This window comes from Xiphophorus maculatus, chromosome 1 (assembly GCF_002775205.1).
Source record: "Xiphophorus maculatus strain JP 163 A chromosome 1, X_maculatus-5.0-male, whole genome shotgun sequence".
Lineage (NCBI taxonomy): Eukaryota > Metazoa > Chordata > Actinopteri > Cyprinodontiformes > Poeciliidae > Xiphophorus > Xiphophorus maculatus.
Window position 1 is genome coordinate 20,392,524 of NC_036443.1, and position 13,733 is coordinate 20,406,256.

Below are 13,733 nucleotides of genomic sequence, written 5' to 3' on the forward strand. Positions count from 1 at the left end.
TCTTTTTTATTCCAGGGACTCCCTTAGATTCTGCTGACCTTCTATAAAGTTGATTTAAACTTTGACAGCTACACTGTATAGGAATGTTTAATAAGCCTCAAATAAATTCATTCACATTGATGATGAGTGCATATGAACTTTTAAATGTTTTTTTATTTTTCTTTTAATTGAAATTCATCAACATTCTCAGTTTTAAGCATTACAAACCTCTTTGGCTGAAATATTTCTGCCTAAACTCTTTAGAAAACCCTTTTCTTGGCATCAAATACAAAATTTACCCATAGTTTCTAAAGAATACTCTTTAAATGTAGTTTGTTGTCTTTTGTATTTTCACCTAAAATTGACAAACAGAAAACACATTGTTAATCTCACATTAGAACTTACAAACCTCTGTGGAAGTCTGAGAAAAAAATAACATTTTAAATGAATATGTGGAAGCCGAGTCCGGGACTGCTGCGAGTTTACAGCAAATACGGTGCTGTGATCTGCAGCTCAATTTCTTCTTTCTGTGTTTGAAGAAGGTTTCCCTCCATAATACATGGGCAGTAATTGAGGGTTCAGAAACTAATCATTAGCAGGGTTTCCTGGCAGCAACTGCCACCTACGTATTACCTTATATTGACTACAGAGGGAAGAGAAAAGCCACACGGCAGCTAGCATTGTTCGAACGCGGCAGTATGACATCTGCAGGAGACAACAGAATAGCATTGGTTGTTGTTATGTATGAACGCTGTGTGTTGTGTGCAGTGCTGTGGGCTGTAATGGAGAGGTAGGGGCATTAGGCACACTCATCTCTGAGGCAGCAGGAACTTGCAGCAGAACTCCACAGAGCCCTCTCCATCTGTAATCAGCAAAGTGAGAGGGGAGTCACACCTTTTATTCCTCCACACAAACAATCTGTTTCTTTGCCGCCTGTCTTCTTCTTTTGTCTTGGTTATCTTCTCTTTCTTTAGCGACACCTTACATTTTCATGCCAAGAAATATTCATTTCAAGGTTTGAGGTGTCATATCACATGACAGACGTGATATCCAGTCATTTACTCCCTCGTGCAAAGTTAAACATTTTGTATGCATCTTGTCTTCTGTGATGATACCTGCTCCCTGTCCGTACCTGTCCCCTCCGCTGGTCTCAGTTGGGTTTGCTGTATTAGAGATTTCACCGCTGTGCCTGCGGTCTCTCCCCAGTCCCATTAAGAAGCCAGTTCATGAATAAATGAATAAAAGGGAAAATTATTATATGGATGCTCATTATATTACCCAGCAGGGCATGTGTGTGGCTCAAGGAGACTCAAATTACCTGAAATGTACCAAAACCTGCTCCCACATTTACTAGTCAAAGCAACATCTCAAGCTCAAATGGTAATCAACTCTACTAAGTAATTATAATATGGACTGAGGGTTTTCAATTCATCTTAATTCTGAATGCTATTTCTTACCTTGGAGTCACTGTTAAGCAAAACTGAAATGTTCAGCTCCCACAATGTTTCCCACAATGCAACACGTATCCAAATTTATACCCTAGTACAAAAAGTGTAATTTAAATAAAGAAAAACATCTTTACATGAATTACATATCAGATGTTTTAACCACAAAGTTATGAAAATTACCTTATTTTTTTCAACCTCTCTTGCCTTTGTTGAAAGAGTATGATTATACAATATATTGTAATTTATGAGCTGCTGCATTGCTTTTTTAATATTTTTCTATTAGGTATTATTAGACCATCAGGAAGTTTAATAAAGCTCTTAAGTAGCGCCAGATATGCATTTTCAGTCCTTTTCATGGGTTTATTTTTCCACTTCTGAGGGGAGCCAGGGCCAAGCAACAGACTTTGGTCCCTTTCCGCTAAAGTACTTCTGTCTAACTTTGTCAATCAGTGACTAGTGGCTGTTAATCTTGTCTGGCATTATATTTGAGTACCTAAAACACATCTGTTTGATTATCTGAGCTTTTATTGAGCCGAGGAGCCCAGAAGTTACATCCATTGCAATTTAAATCATGTTCTCATGTTCATTTAATTTACTTCTGTTCTTTGCGTATTTTAGTTTGTTCTATTTAGTCAGTATTTATCTTTTCCACTTGGCTAGTGTCCCTTCATCCAGTTTAGTTATCTTGTGTTAATTATTCTCATTCCCTTAGTAGATAAGCTCCCTGGTTTTTGTAGTTCTTTTCTGGTTCTTCCCATTACTCTGCTGTGTGTCCTATGAACTTCCCTGTAAATCTCCTTGTTTGTTTATCATTAAATTTGCAGTTCTACTTCATTCATGGCGGATCAAGATTTGGCATTACATTTTGATTTATCTCATTCATCCAGAGGTTTTCTCTGTCCAGTTTGTGTTTTAGTGTTAATATGAAATTATAAAAATAACATAAATGTGGAATTCTCACACCCTCTTCATCTCCTTTAACCTCAAAATATTCTAGTTTTGTCCACTACACCAAAGGAATTTCAGACTTGCTCTACTTACTTGAAAGGCCACCTTAAACTCCAGCTAATCTTGTCAGAGTCCCTCTCCCCTTTGTTTTACTTCTCTGTCTTGCCTTTACCATAAAATGTAAAATTAGTGTTTTAGTCAGAATGCATTCCTCTGCTATAGGCCCAGTCCAGGAGGAAGAAGAGAAAGTGCCCAGTGAGCAAAATGCTAAATCTGCTCTGTGGTGATGGGCGGATCCAGCTGGATGCCATTATTCTTTTGGTGTTCTTTTACAAGCTACAGTAAAGGTTTTCAATTCAATGTTTTCTGATATTTTAGCACCATGGTTAAATTTTAATCTACAGGTGTTGCACGTCTAATTGACGATCCCTTCCTGTTTTGATCTAATGATGAAAAGAGCAAACTAATAATCAGCTTCCTTTAAAGTACGTGCTGTAAAAGTTGAAAACTGACTATAAAAAGGCATGCACTTAACAGAAAAAGCAAACATTTTCTTCCTTTTGGAGTCAGCCACTTTTTCTATTTCTAGTTAGGCACTGCTGAGATCGGTGGGTGTCGTAATGCTGTCTTTGGGAAGGTCAGAGCTGTCTTATGAGCGCTAACTACCTTGAGTGCAAACATTATTGGATGTACTGGAAGTCTGCATATTAATTATGTTTGTTTGTAACTGGAGGATCACCTTAAAAATGCCACCTGACATTATTAGGGGGTGTAAAAGTCCTAGAGTGTGTTAATCGCCACACTGAATATGTATCATAAAGTTTCATAGACAGAAGTCACATTGCATCCCACTCTGCATGTGTTAGTTCTTGGCACTTATCATAATGCTCTTACTGGATTAAAAACTCAGCAAAAAATTTAATAAGACAAAATGAGGCTGCAGGAAAGTAATATATTGTATTAGCACAACGTAAAGAGAGGGAAATTTGCTTGTGGTGTTACTCATGTGGAGTGAAGAGTTCATTGTGATGCATTTGTTATTCAGTAGTGTAGCTCCAAAGTGACAACACTGGCACGGCTTCCTTTAGACAGGCTCTTTATTAAACGCCATGAAAACTGTAGAAATAAAATACAAGGCTTTAGATACAGATACATGTACAAACAGGTGACACGTGCCTTAACAAAAGTTACCTCGTGGCCCTGCCACTTCGGAGGTCTTTAACTGATTAATTCTTCGTCGTCCACTCTAAAATAAAATATGAAATAATTACACCTTAACCAATACATTTACAAAATATTACAAACATAACTACAAAAAAACCTTGACAGCTACAGGAGACACGAGGTTGCTACACGTAGCTCGGTTCCAGGCTTCTGTTCTGTTTATTCAAATCTCGCAGCCTTTCGCATACATGCAAATCTCGCTATAACGTACAGCAAAAAAAAAAATAGTTCGAGATGAAATAAAATACATTCGTTTTATACAAACTCAAAACGTGAACCGAACAACTTAAATTACATTACCCTAATTGTTAGAAATAAACATACATTTTTTCATGACATAAATCATTTTAGTGACATTTACAAATAGTATTAGCATACGATCTAAGCTACAAGCTCACGTTTGCATGATTTCTCTCACTAAAAAATTCTCAACTGCCGTTTTTCCCATCATTAATAAAGAAAAACAACAACAAAAGTAAAACTTTTAGATGCCAAAGTTAGTGATATTTGAGTCATTTTCAGCTTTTGGGTAAATCTGTCTTAAAGGATTACCTTCAGTGATGCCGAACGTAATACCTTCAGGTGGTATTTGTGTCACTCCTGCTAATGTAACCATTTTTTTGTTTCCTTCACATGTTTTACAGTAATTGAAGCCAGTACAATCTGCAATGTATTGACTGGTTCATAGGTGTGCTTGTTACAACATCCAAAATTAAATGCAATCAAATGACTGAACCAGAGAGAACCAAGCAAGTACAAATCTACACCAACTTACCCTGATTTAAATCCTTGCCACTAAAAACAGCTTAATCCTCTAAGATGGCTGTCACAATCTCACTCTCAATTTAGTGAGTGTTGCCCAAACTTAACAAATGCCTGCATTATCCTGGTCTGATGTAATTAGTTAACATTTTGGCCTTATCAACATAACAAAAATAGCAAAACTCACCCATGTATATCTAACTTTGCCCAGATAAATCTCACTTCAAATAAAATTACGTGGCTTACTCCAGTCAGAGAACAGAGTGATTTGAAATGATACGTGAGCAACATAAGCTCAAGCAATCAGGTAATACAATCTATATCAAACCTTGAAGCAGATGAGCTACAGCAGCACTAGACCAAACTTCTGGTGCCAGAGTTTTACTTGTTACTGAAACTTCCAACAAATCAGAACATTTTCTCATTCTTATGCCCACAAATCTCCCTTGAACTAGCATATTTTTATTAGTGAGAAGACTGAAAAACAGTAGTTTGATCTTAAGTACACATTTATCTATAATTTTTCTTTCAAATTATCTATTTGATCTTTGTAAACATGACAGCTTGTACAAGGTATTCACTGCACATTGGCAACAGTGAGAATGTCACTGCTTTGAATCATCAATTAGGATTGACACACAAGTCCCTTCTGTTGCTGTTAAGCTTCATTGCTCTAAATCTGATCAATGAAGCAGACTACTTCTCTCTCAAACACACATTAGCAATTCTTTGTTGTTGTTTTTGAGCTGCAGGGTTAAAGGCCAAATGAGCAAACCCACCCATCCAAAAAGAAAAGCCATTCAAATACAATCACAATAATCATTAAAAGTCTGTAATATTTTTTTTTTGCCTTACTCTATCTCAACATTCTGACTAAAGATATCTCATTACTAGAAAATCCTTTCCATGTCGTTAAACCAGATTTGGTTCAATTCAAACATGACTCATGCACCATTAAGTCATTTCACTCCATTCCTTAATGAGAAGAACAAGAACTTTGCTTATCATATTACACCAAGTTTAAATGTTTCGTTAACGGCATTTATTATGACCAGTTAGAAGGTTACTTACTAAGCCGAGATTGCAGCTGACGGGAGTTGATATTTTAAACACATTTGAATCAATCAGTTTAGTTTTTAAGCAACTACACTGATATAGTGCTTTGGGAAAATATATATATATTTTTTACATCAATAAAGTGATTGACAGATGTGTGGCGATCAAGCTGTGGTTGCTATCGATCTCTGTGTTCCATGTGGAGTTCCCAGATCCCATATCATCCCAACTGACCACAGTGCTGGTTTTCCATCTGAATGCAAATCCTATACAAGAAATGGCAATTATTTGTATTAGCATGCTGATCACTGTGAGGGTGCAGGAACATTGAGGAGGAGGCAGAGGGGTCCTGACCTTATCAAGGACTGAGCGATAGCTTGCATGATTAGAATATGGAATCAGGTTTTTTTTTTCTGCATTTCCTTAATGATTGTTATTTCTTCTTGCACTTGAAAATCAGACAATATTTAAAAAGAAATAGGACTTACCCTCTGAGGACTTTGACCATCCCCAGTAGCCTCTTGATAAGAGCTGTGGACACTGACATTTCATTTTATTTCTGAGGTTAATATGCAGTTAGACTGCCTTGCAAAAGTAATAATATCTACTGAACTTTTTCATGTGTTACTTTACAACAGCAAACTTTTTGACAAACCCATACGAAGCAGTGATTTATTGTGATATGAAAGACACAAAACTTGGCAGGAAAGAAGATCATGTCAGTTTTATTTTATTTGTAAGATAATTTTATCCCTGAATGGAACTTGAACTATTTCATCTATGGAAAATATCTTAGAGTTTATTACAGTTTTTGAATAAAGTTGTGTGCTCAATCTAAAGAATTATTCTTTTTATACAAGTTTCACAAGATGAAAATCAACCCACACAAACTACTCAGTTCAGTTTTAAGCTAGCTTAAGGTGGGCGTCACATAGGCTTTCCAGTCAATGTTTGCACTGATGATGTACATCAGCAACAGTTTAACATGAGAAAAGGAGTGACTACTGCTGTTGGAAGGTCAAATGAGGGAATATCTTCCTCCAGGAGATGTATATTGTGATGAAAGAAGAAGATGCAGTTCCTCAGTCCCCAGGCTTTCCCATCTTTGCCCCCCCAGCTGTGCCCTCAGCAGTGTGGGGATCGATCCCTGCCTGACCGGCTCGAATCTGATCCGGCCTCTTCATTAGGCCAAGTCTGTGAGAGAGGAGGCTCTAATTGACAAGGGCCACTGAGAGCCAGCATCCTCGTCTGCCTGTCTCTCAGAAAAGGGGTCACCAGGCATCAGCCGCTCAGACTAATCTTCCCCATTATGCTGTGCTCTACCGTGGGAGCAGGAAAAACAGCCTGCCTGCCGCTGCCACATATCATACATTTCAATAGGCCTCTGTTTGTGTGAAACTGTTCACAAGTGTCTCTCTCGTTATTTGGCTACTGGTGGCACGTTAGATGATATAGAAAAACAGAACACATTGTAGCCATTTCGGGTGCTCAGTGACAACGTCTGCTTTGAGTACATCTAATGTTTTTTTCCCCGTTCTACAGGGTATTTTTCCATCAGTCCAACTTTTTATTCACCTCATATTTTGTAAAACAACAACTCTGAAACAATGATTAAGAGTCTCTCTCTGCCTGTTTGGCAGCTAATTACTCATCATATCAGTTCACCGCTGAAGACATGGTGCACTCATTTTTATTCACAGGTCCTGTGGGAATTTATATCATTCACACGTCCAATTTCAACCTGTAATTGATGTGATTGAACATTTAATTTACGATGCAAAGCAATCTGAAGCACGGCGATGATCATTTGCAGGATGGGTAACATTTTTTGATGACCTATGAGAAATACCTGCCTCTCACGGTGCAGTGAGAGCTCTTACTGCGACCAAGCAGGGGCTGTGAGTTCTTCTGTAAAAGATATAAATATAGTGTGAAAAACCTTCTCGGGTTTTGGCCTTTGCAGTAACACAACATTCACACACAAACAGAGTAAAACCAGGTCATGCTCTGGCTGAGCTGTAAAACCAAAGTAGCTGTCCAGTAGGACGTGTTGAGAAAAATCGTTACACATCAACTCAGTTAAAACATTACAGCTTGTACAGAGTTTCAATTATAACCCTTTTTTTATGTGAATGTCACCAATACCAGGCTGAATTTCCTTTTCTCTTCAACAACTTTAACTCAACAAGGTGTAGAAAACCTTCCTTGGAGAATCTGCTCTATATTAACTTGACAGCATCACACAGCTGCTGCATAATTGTCTGCTATACAACTATGTTGCAAACCTTTTGTTCCATCACATCCCAAAAGGGGTGACGTAGAGTGAGCTCTTTTTCATGCTCAAGAAACTAGTTTGACATTATTTGATCTCTGAAACATGCTGCATTTTCCAGCTGGAAGTAGGCATCAAAGATGGGTATACTACTCAGCTAGGTTGTTGAGATTAGACAATGTATTTCCTAAACACTAACCAGAGCAGGCAACATTTTTCCAATCAGCCATTATCCCATTTTGATGAGGTTTTGTGAATTGTAGCTTCAGTTTTCCTGTTCTGTGCTGATTGGAGTGGACTGGAGTCCATTTGTTTCAAGGGTCAGCATTTATTTTATGTTCAGAGTTTGTAGTTTTCATAACAAGTGGTTATTTGAGCTACTGTCACGATCATCTCAAAACAGGCTGTTCATACTTTGATTTCTTATTTTCATCTACACACTCTGTGTGCAGCGCCTATCCAAAGTCAACAGTTTCAGTTTGTCTATTGACAACTTTTTGGATTCTCCCTCCAGCAGGGCAGTATACTTCTTCCAACCAACTCCATCCTCTCCTTCCCCCATATTCTGCTTCCATCCTGGTACACAGTCTTGTCATTTCGTGAACTGATTACTGAATTCAACTGATAGTGTCATTACTAAAGCTTCCTCATTTTGTCACATTACCCCAATTTTACAGTGACTTCACTGGCGTCTGGTCATGTACAAAATTCAATTTAAAATACTGCCTGTACCTTCAAAGCCATACATAACATTTCCCCTGCCTATCTCTCCGATCTCCTGCACATCACCACTCAGTCGCATTTTATCCGGTCTTCCTCTTCTATCCATCGCCCTGTTTGCTCTGTCCCCCTCAACAACATAAGGAGCAGAGCCTTTTCTCACTCTGCTCCCCATCTCTAGAACGCTCTACTCTCTTCTTATTTTCAAATCAGAACTCAAAACGCATTTATTTTTAGTGTATTCTTGTAAAATGTCCTTGGGTGTCTTTAAAGGCAACTAACAAACAAGATGTATTATTGTTGTTATAATAATCATTATTTTTTACAGTCACTACATACTGTATATATATATATATATATATATATATATATATATATATATATATAGGCCATTCTCTGGCCATTCTTAGGCCATTCTCTGTAAACCAGAGATGATTTTGCAAGTAAATCCCTGTAGGTCAGCAGTCTCTGACATACTCAGACCAACCCGCCTGGCACCAACACCCACACCATTTTCAAAGTCATCTAAATCTCCTTTCATCTCTATTCTGATGCTCAGTTTGAATTTTAGCCAACCATGTAAATCATGCCAACATGCCTGAATTCATTGTGTTTCTGTTGTGTGATTGGGTGATAGTCATTCAGGTTTAATTCTCAATTCAATAACGTACTGTAGAAACTTTAAAATACTCTAGCAGCTGGAATAAACGTCAAGACTCATAATGGTTCCGATAGTGGGGTTCACTTATATTCACTGAATAAGTGTATAATGAAACTTTTCATGGTTTTAATTTGAACAAAAAAGGTGGGTGATTTTGTTTAGTCAAAACTACATAAATCAGTGGTAAATACATGTAACCTTTGCTGATAAGTTATCCCATGAGCATATTTAATAACACACATGCAATCATGTATGTCCTTGTTTCTCATCCAGATAAATATAAAGTAATTTGTCTTCATGTGTTTTTTTCTACTTCTCATCCATTACCGCTCTGTCTTGTGGCACAGTTGTGACTCTTATGTTTTCACTTTACCTCTTCCTATTAGGAAACCGCTTTAATAGTCATGTCATTTTAGTGCAATGACACTTTGTTTAATTGCCTTTTATGCCTTTATTTAATTACCATTTAATCAACCCTCTCTCTGGCAACACCACTGAAAAAACTCTATGACTTTTAATTTCCAAAAATTAAGAGAAGGTAAATCTGACATGGTTGTGTTTGAGCCGACACTAACCCCTAATAATTTTCTTTGGATATGGGTCTATCACAAGCATTTGTTAAACCAGTTGTTAATGATGTTAGTTTTGAAATGCACACTTCTTTGGAGCTTGATGAAGATATAAATGTTGTTCTTGAATCTAGTTTTTAACATTTATGAGTTTTAGTTAAAATTAAACCAATATCTATTCAAATTGTGAACATGAATGTGAACACATTTTGTCTCCTGTTTGCCTTCCTCTTGTCTTTGAGGATCACTTTTTAAAAATTGTATTATACCCACTCCTGTTACTCTTCTTCCCTGATCCAAGTTTTTTTTCACTCTGTAAATAAATGCGAACATTTTAAACAGCATAATTACATAACAGGTTTTGGAAAGAACAGCATGGAGCGTCTCCCTTGCATTTCCCAGATAATGCTGCCATCTAGTGGACAACAATAGAATACAAGTAAGTCAATGAAGGACATCATGCAGATTAAATGGATAGTCCCACAGAAAACAATAGCGATTATAGAGAAATGAGCAGCCTATCAAACAATAGCAGACTTTGAAAAATAAAAAAGCAGACCTAAGATATATAAAAGATGTACTGTATTAATGTATTTTAGCTTCCTATTAAGAAAGATTAAGGGAATGTGTTATAGTAATGGAATAACCAAAACATAACGTTTATTGGTTTATGATTGAAACTCCCATTGAAGGTTTTGAAGGTAAGATCACAAAATAGAAATTTCAGCAGTGAGATGTAGTTTCCATAGTTACAACAGCTCTGAGACAGCAACCTCACACTTATTACCCAGAGTTGTAATACTTCTCTTCATGTTATCCGCCACCCAAGTGAGATATGAGGGATTGCAGACCTGTTAAAAGCTTGATTGGTTAGCTACTGGAGGAAAGAACAGTGGTTTGAGCAGGTTTACGTTCTCACCATTTAGTCTTTACTTAAACCTTTTGAATTGCACTATTTTCAACAGGCCTTTTAAATATAACCTGCCAACAAACATTCAAACAATGTTTGAATGTTTGTCTTTTCCTCTATCATGCTTCATGACAGAGGAAAAGACAAGAAATGTTTAAGAGGTCTCGTTTAAGTCAAATCCTTCCAATGCTTCGAATACTTCATCACAACAGGGCCTGGTGGAGGATCAACCCACGCAGGCCTCATCCATGACAACATCAGCAAAAATCACTGAGCGCGTATCTCTTTTGCTTCAGAAGAAGTCAGGATAGCCATTCATCCGATTTCCAATAAACAATTATTGGGGAGTTCTGTTTTTTTTATAACCAGTGTTTTATAGAGAAGAATGAGAGACAGATGTGTTTCCTAAAATGTCTGGGATGCAAGTGTTTTTTTCCCCTCACTCTCTGGATCATACTTGAATAACTGGCATCAGTGTGAAGGTTATGCCTGATGCAGTTATATATGAAGCTCTACAGCTTCACAAAACTGTGAGCCCACATTCCCTTCTGTATTTTTTAAAATTGAAATACATGGTTCTATTGATTAATTATTTAATAAAATAAAGTATTAAAAAAGTATTATTGAACTGAATTTCTACCCACAAGAACTGAAAAAAAAAATGGATGAAACAAATTGTTCTCGGACATTTATACTTCTGATCCTAGACTGGATTGGTTCCTTTTTCTCATTTTACAGTTTGTAAAAATATAATTACAAATACATGGTTACTATTACATCATCTTGGGCTGCATTAACATCAACAGGAATTATACATTACTGTCAGCAATGTGCAGTATTGCAATAGTTTTCGGTTGACATTTCCGTAGATAAAATCATTAGCAATATGCTAATGATTTATTTCATTTATAGGAAATAAATGCTTCAAATTTATCGTATAAAGAAACTGTATACATGCGTTTACTTTTTGATAATATTTATTAAAATAAATTAACTCTTCGATCATAGTCAGTTATTGATTGAGATGCAGGTGTAAACCTGAAAGCTAGATTGTTATCTAACGAGAGATGTAGGTCTCTGTTTTAAAAGTGCTGAGTAAGTCATCATCTCAACATACAATCTTTGGTTACGCCTTACGCCTCTACGTCAGATCTATGTTTTTGGGGAGGGAGGGCGGCCCGTGGTGTGTACCGCTCTCATCGGAGGGGTGTAGCTCGCTTAACGTCTATCAGTTTCCACAGTTCATCACTCATGGTAAGTGTTTCTTATTGCTTTTGTTGAGTGTTTCTGTTTATTTTCGGAGGCTCTTCTTACCGCCAGTTTGTGCGTGTTTGTGATGCCTGTTGAGCCTCTGACTGTCAGAGTATCGCTGTTGATAATTTACCGTATTAGCAGCTCTGCGCGATGAGACTAACGGGACTGTCAACCTGAGTCCTCTAAACTGAATGGTAGAAACTGCTGTCGAAAAACGCACTTGACTTGAACTGAGCTGATACTTTAACGGATTTGGTCACTTTTATTTTCCTGAATGTTTCCACTAAACACACTAAGTACCGTCTTCTGTAATTTTATTTATATAGAACAGAAAGTACTTTTGCGGTACTCAACCGTGAATTTTTGGACTTATCTTTCGTAACGGTCTTGTCCTGTCATAACAGTACCCGCATTTACAGTTATAGAGAAATTATTTCTCTCTCTTTCTCCCTCTTTCAATATATATATATATATACTTTTCTGTGTAATTTTGTTGTAAGGTATTATATAGAAGGACAAATTATATTTGTCTATATATTTATATTTCTAGGCTGATAAGAAATTTATCATAAAACGAGTTATTCAAGGTATTGTGAAGCAACTAGATTATTTAAAAATTCCTTCCAGAGGTTAAAAGCAGGATAATTCTAGAATCTGATGAACCTGCAGCCTCATTGTATCTGAAGGCTGTTTCTTTTTTTTTCTTTAGCTTTTCATTGTCATTGTCGAAGAAAAACAGGTATGCATACTAAAAACAGGGAAACAGTCAGGAAGGCTGATGTCGAGGATTACAGAGTTCATCTCCCCTTTTTCTCATGCTGCTGGTTGAGGGCAGATTCACCAAATGGGGAAGCTTGTCACCTCCTCTGCAATGACTGAAGGTTGGTTTTCACCCTTTCACTCCACTCATACATTCTGATAACTGTTTCCATCTGTGCAGAGATGTAGCGGCCTGGAAGAGTCTAACATGACATGATGCATCCTAGTATCTGTTTGGCTGTTTCTGCTAAGTGGCTGAGAGCTTGGCTGCCCCTTCAGGGCACTGCTAACACAGCACAGCTATTCACGTCTCACTCGGATGGTCAGACCACCATGATGACGCTGCCCCTCCCCGCCTCCTCCTGTTCCTGCTGCGCTCACATTGCTCCATCCCTTCTTGGGCCTAGACTCAGAATTAAGGGTCTTTGTAGGAGCGTAATGTGTTGTGCATCTTTGTGTTGATGGTAGTGAGCATGACGCATACAAGATTGAACTCTGCGGCTTCTAAAGATGGGAGTTGCTTCACTCTCAGTTATGTGCTCAGCTTATTAAAACACTTTAATACTAGTGGTGATGAATCCTGAAGACACGCAGGCTAAGAAGACAGGACTGCAGTGTAATTTGGCCTCCAGAAGTGTTGGTTAGCTCTGTAGGAACAGCCACAATGTGTTTCTCCGAATGATGCTGACACTGGATCAGAATAATCACATGAAATTAGCAGTAATTAGTGAGGAATATCACTCGTGTAATGGCTTTGATATTACTGTTATTCATTGACAAAACTTATTAATGTCTTTGTTGTTTATGGAAATGGGGGTTGGAGGACGAAACTAGTTTTTCAATAGAATTTTCCAATGTATGCTGCTGAAACAATTTAAGATTAAAAACATACAACTTGGTATAGGCTGGAATAAAATTCTGCAGCTGTGATATTTATTGTTTTGATCTCGATGCATTTAAAAAAATATATATATATATTCTTAATATATTCTTTATATTTTTATTTACATTGTGCATCCCTATCACAGATTTTAAGTTAGTTTTTGTTCATTCACTAACTGAATAATCACTTAATGGTTGTGGTTTTATTTAACACATGCTGATGCTTGACAAGATTAATGCTTAATTAATGATTAATTATTAATTTTAATTGATATTACCTGCACCATTT

The 13,733-nt window shown here is 37.1% G+C and overlaps 1 protein-coding gene across 5 annotated transcripts in view; it reads left to right on the forward strand.

Moving 5' to 3' along the window:
- Window positions 1-11,717: 11,717 nt before the first annotated feature.
- The window catches only part of tmcc1 (transmembrane and coiled-coil domain family 1), a 47,123-nt gene continuing 45,107 nt past the window's right edge, over window positions 11,718-13,733 (forward strand). For 3 of the 5 annotated variants that reach the window (XM_023334501.1, XM_023334505.1, XM_023334517.1), the window contains exons 1-3: window positions 11,718-11,803; window positions 12,513-12,542; window positions 12,639-12,684. The gene's annotated coding sequence lies outside the window, so the exon portion shown is untranslated. Of the gene's footprint in view, window positions 11,804-12,512; window positions 12,685-13,733 lie in introns of all 5 variants that reach the window. The other 2 variants (XM_023334497.1, XM_023334510.1) reach the window with 1 other exon arrangement.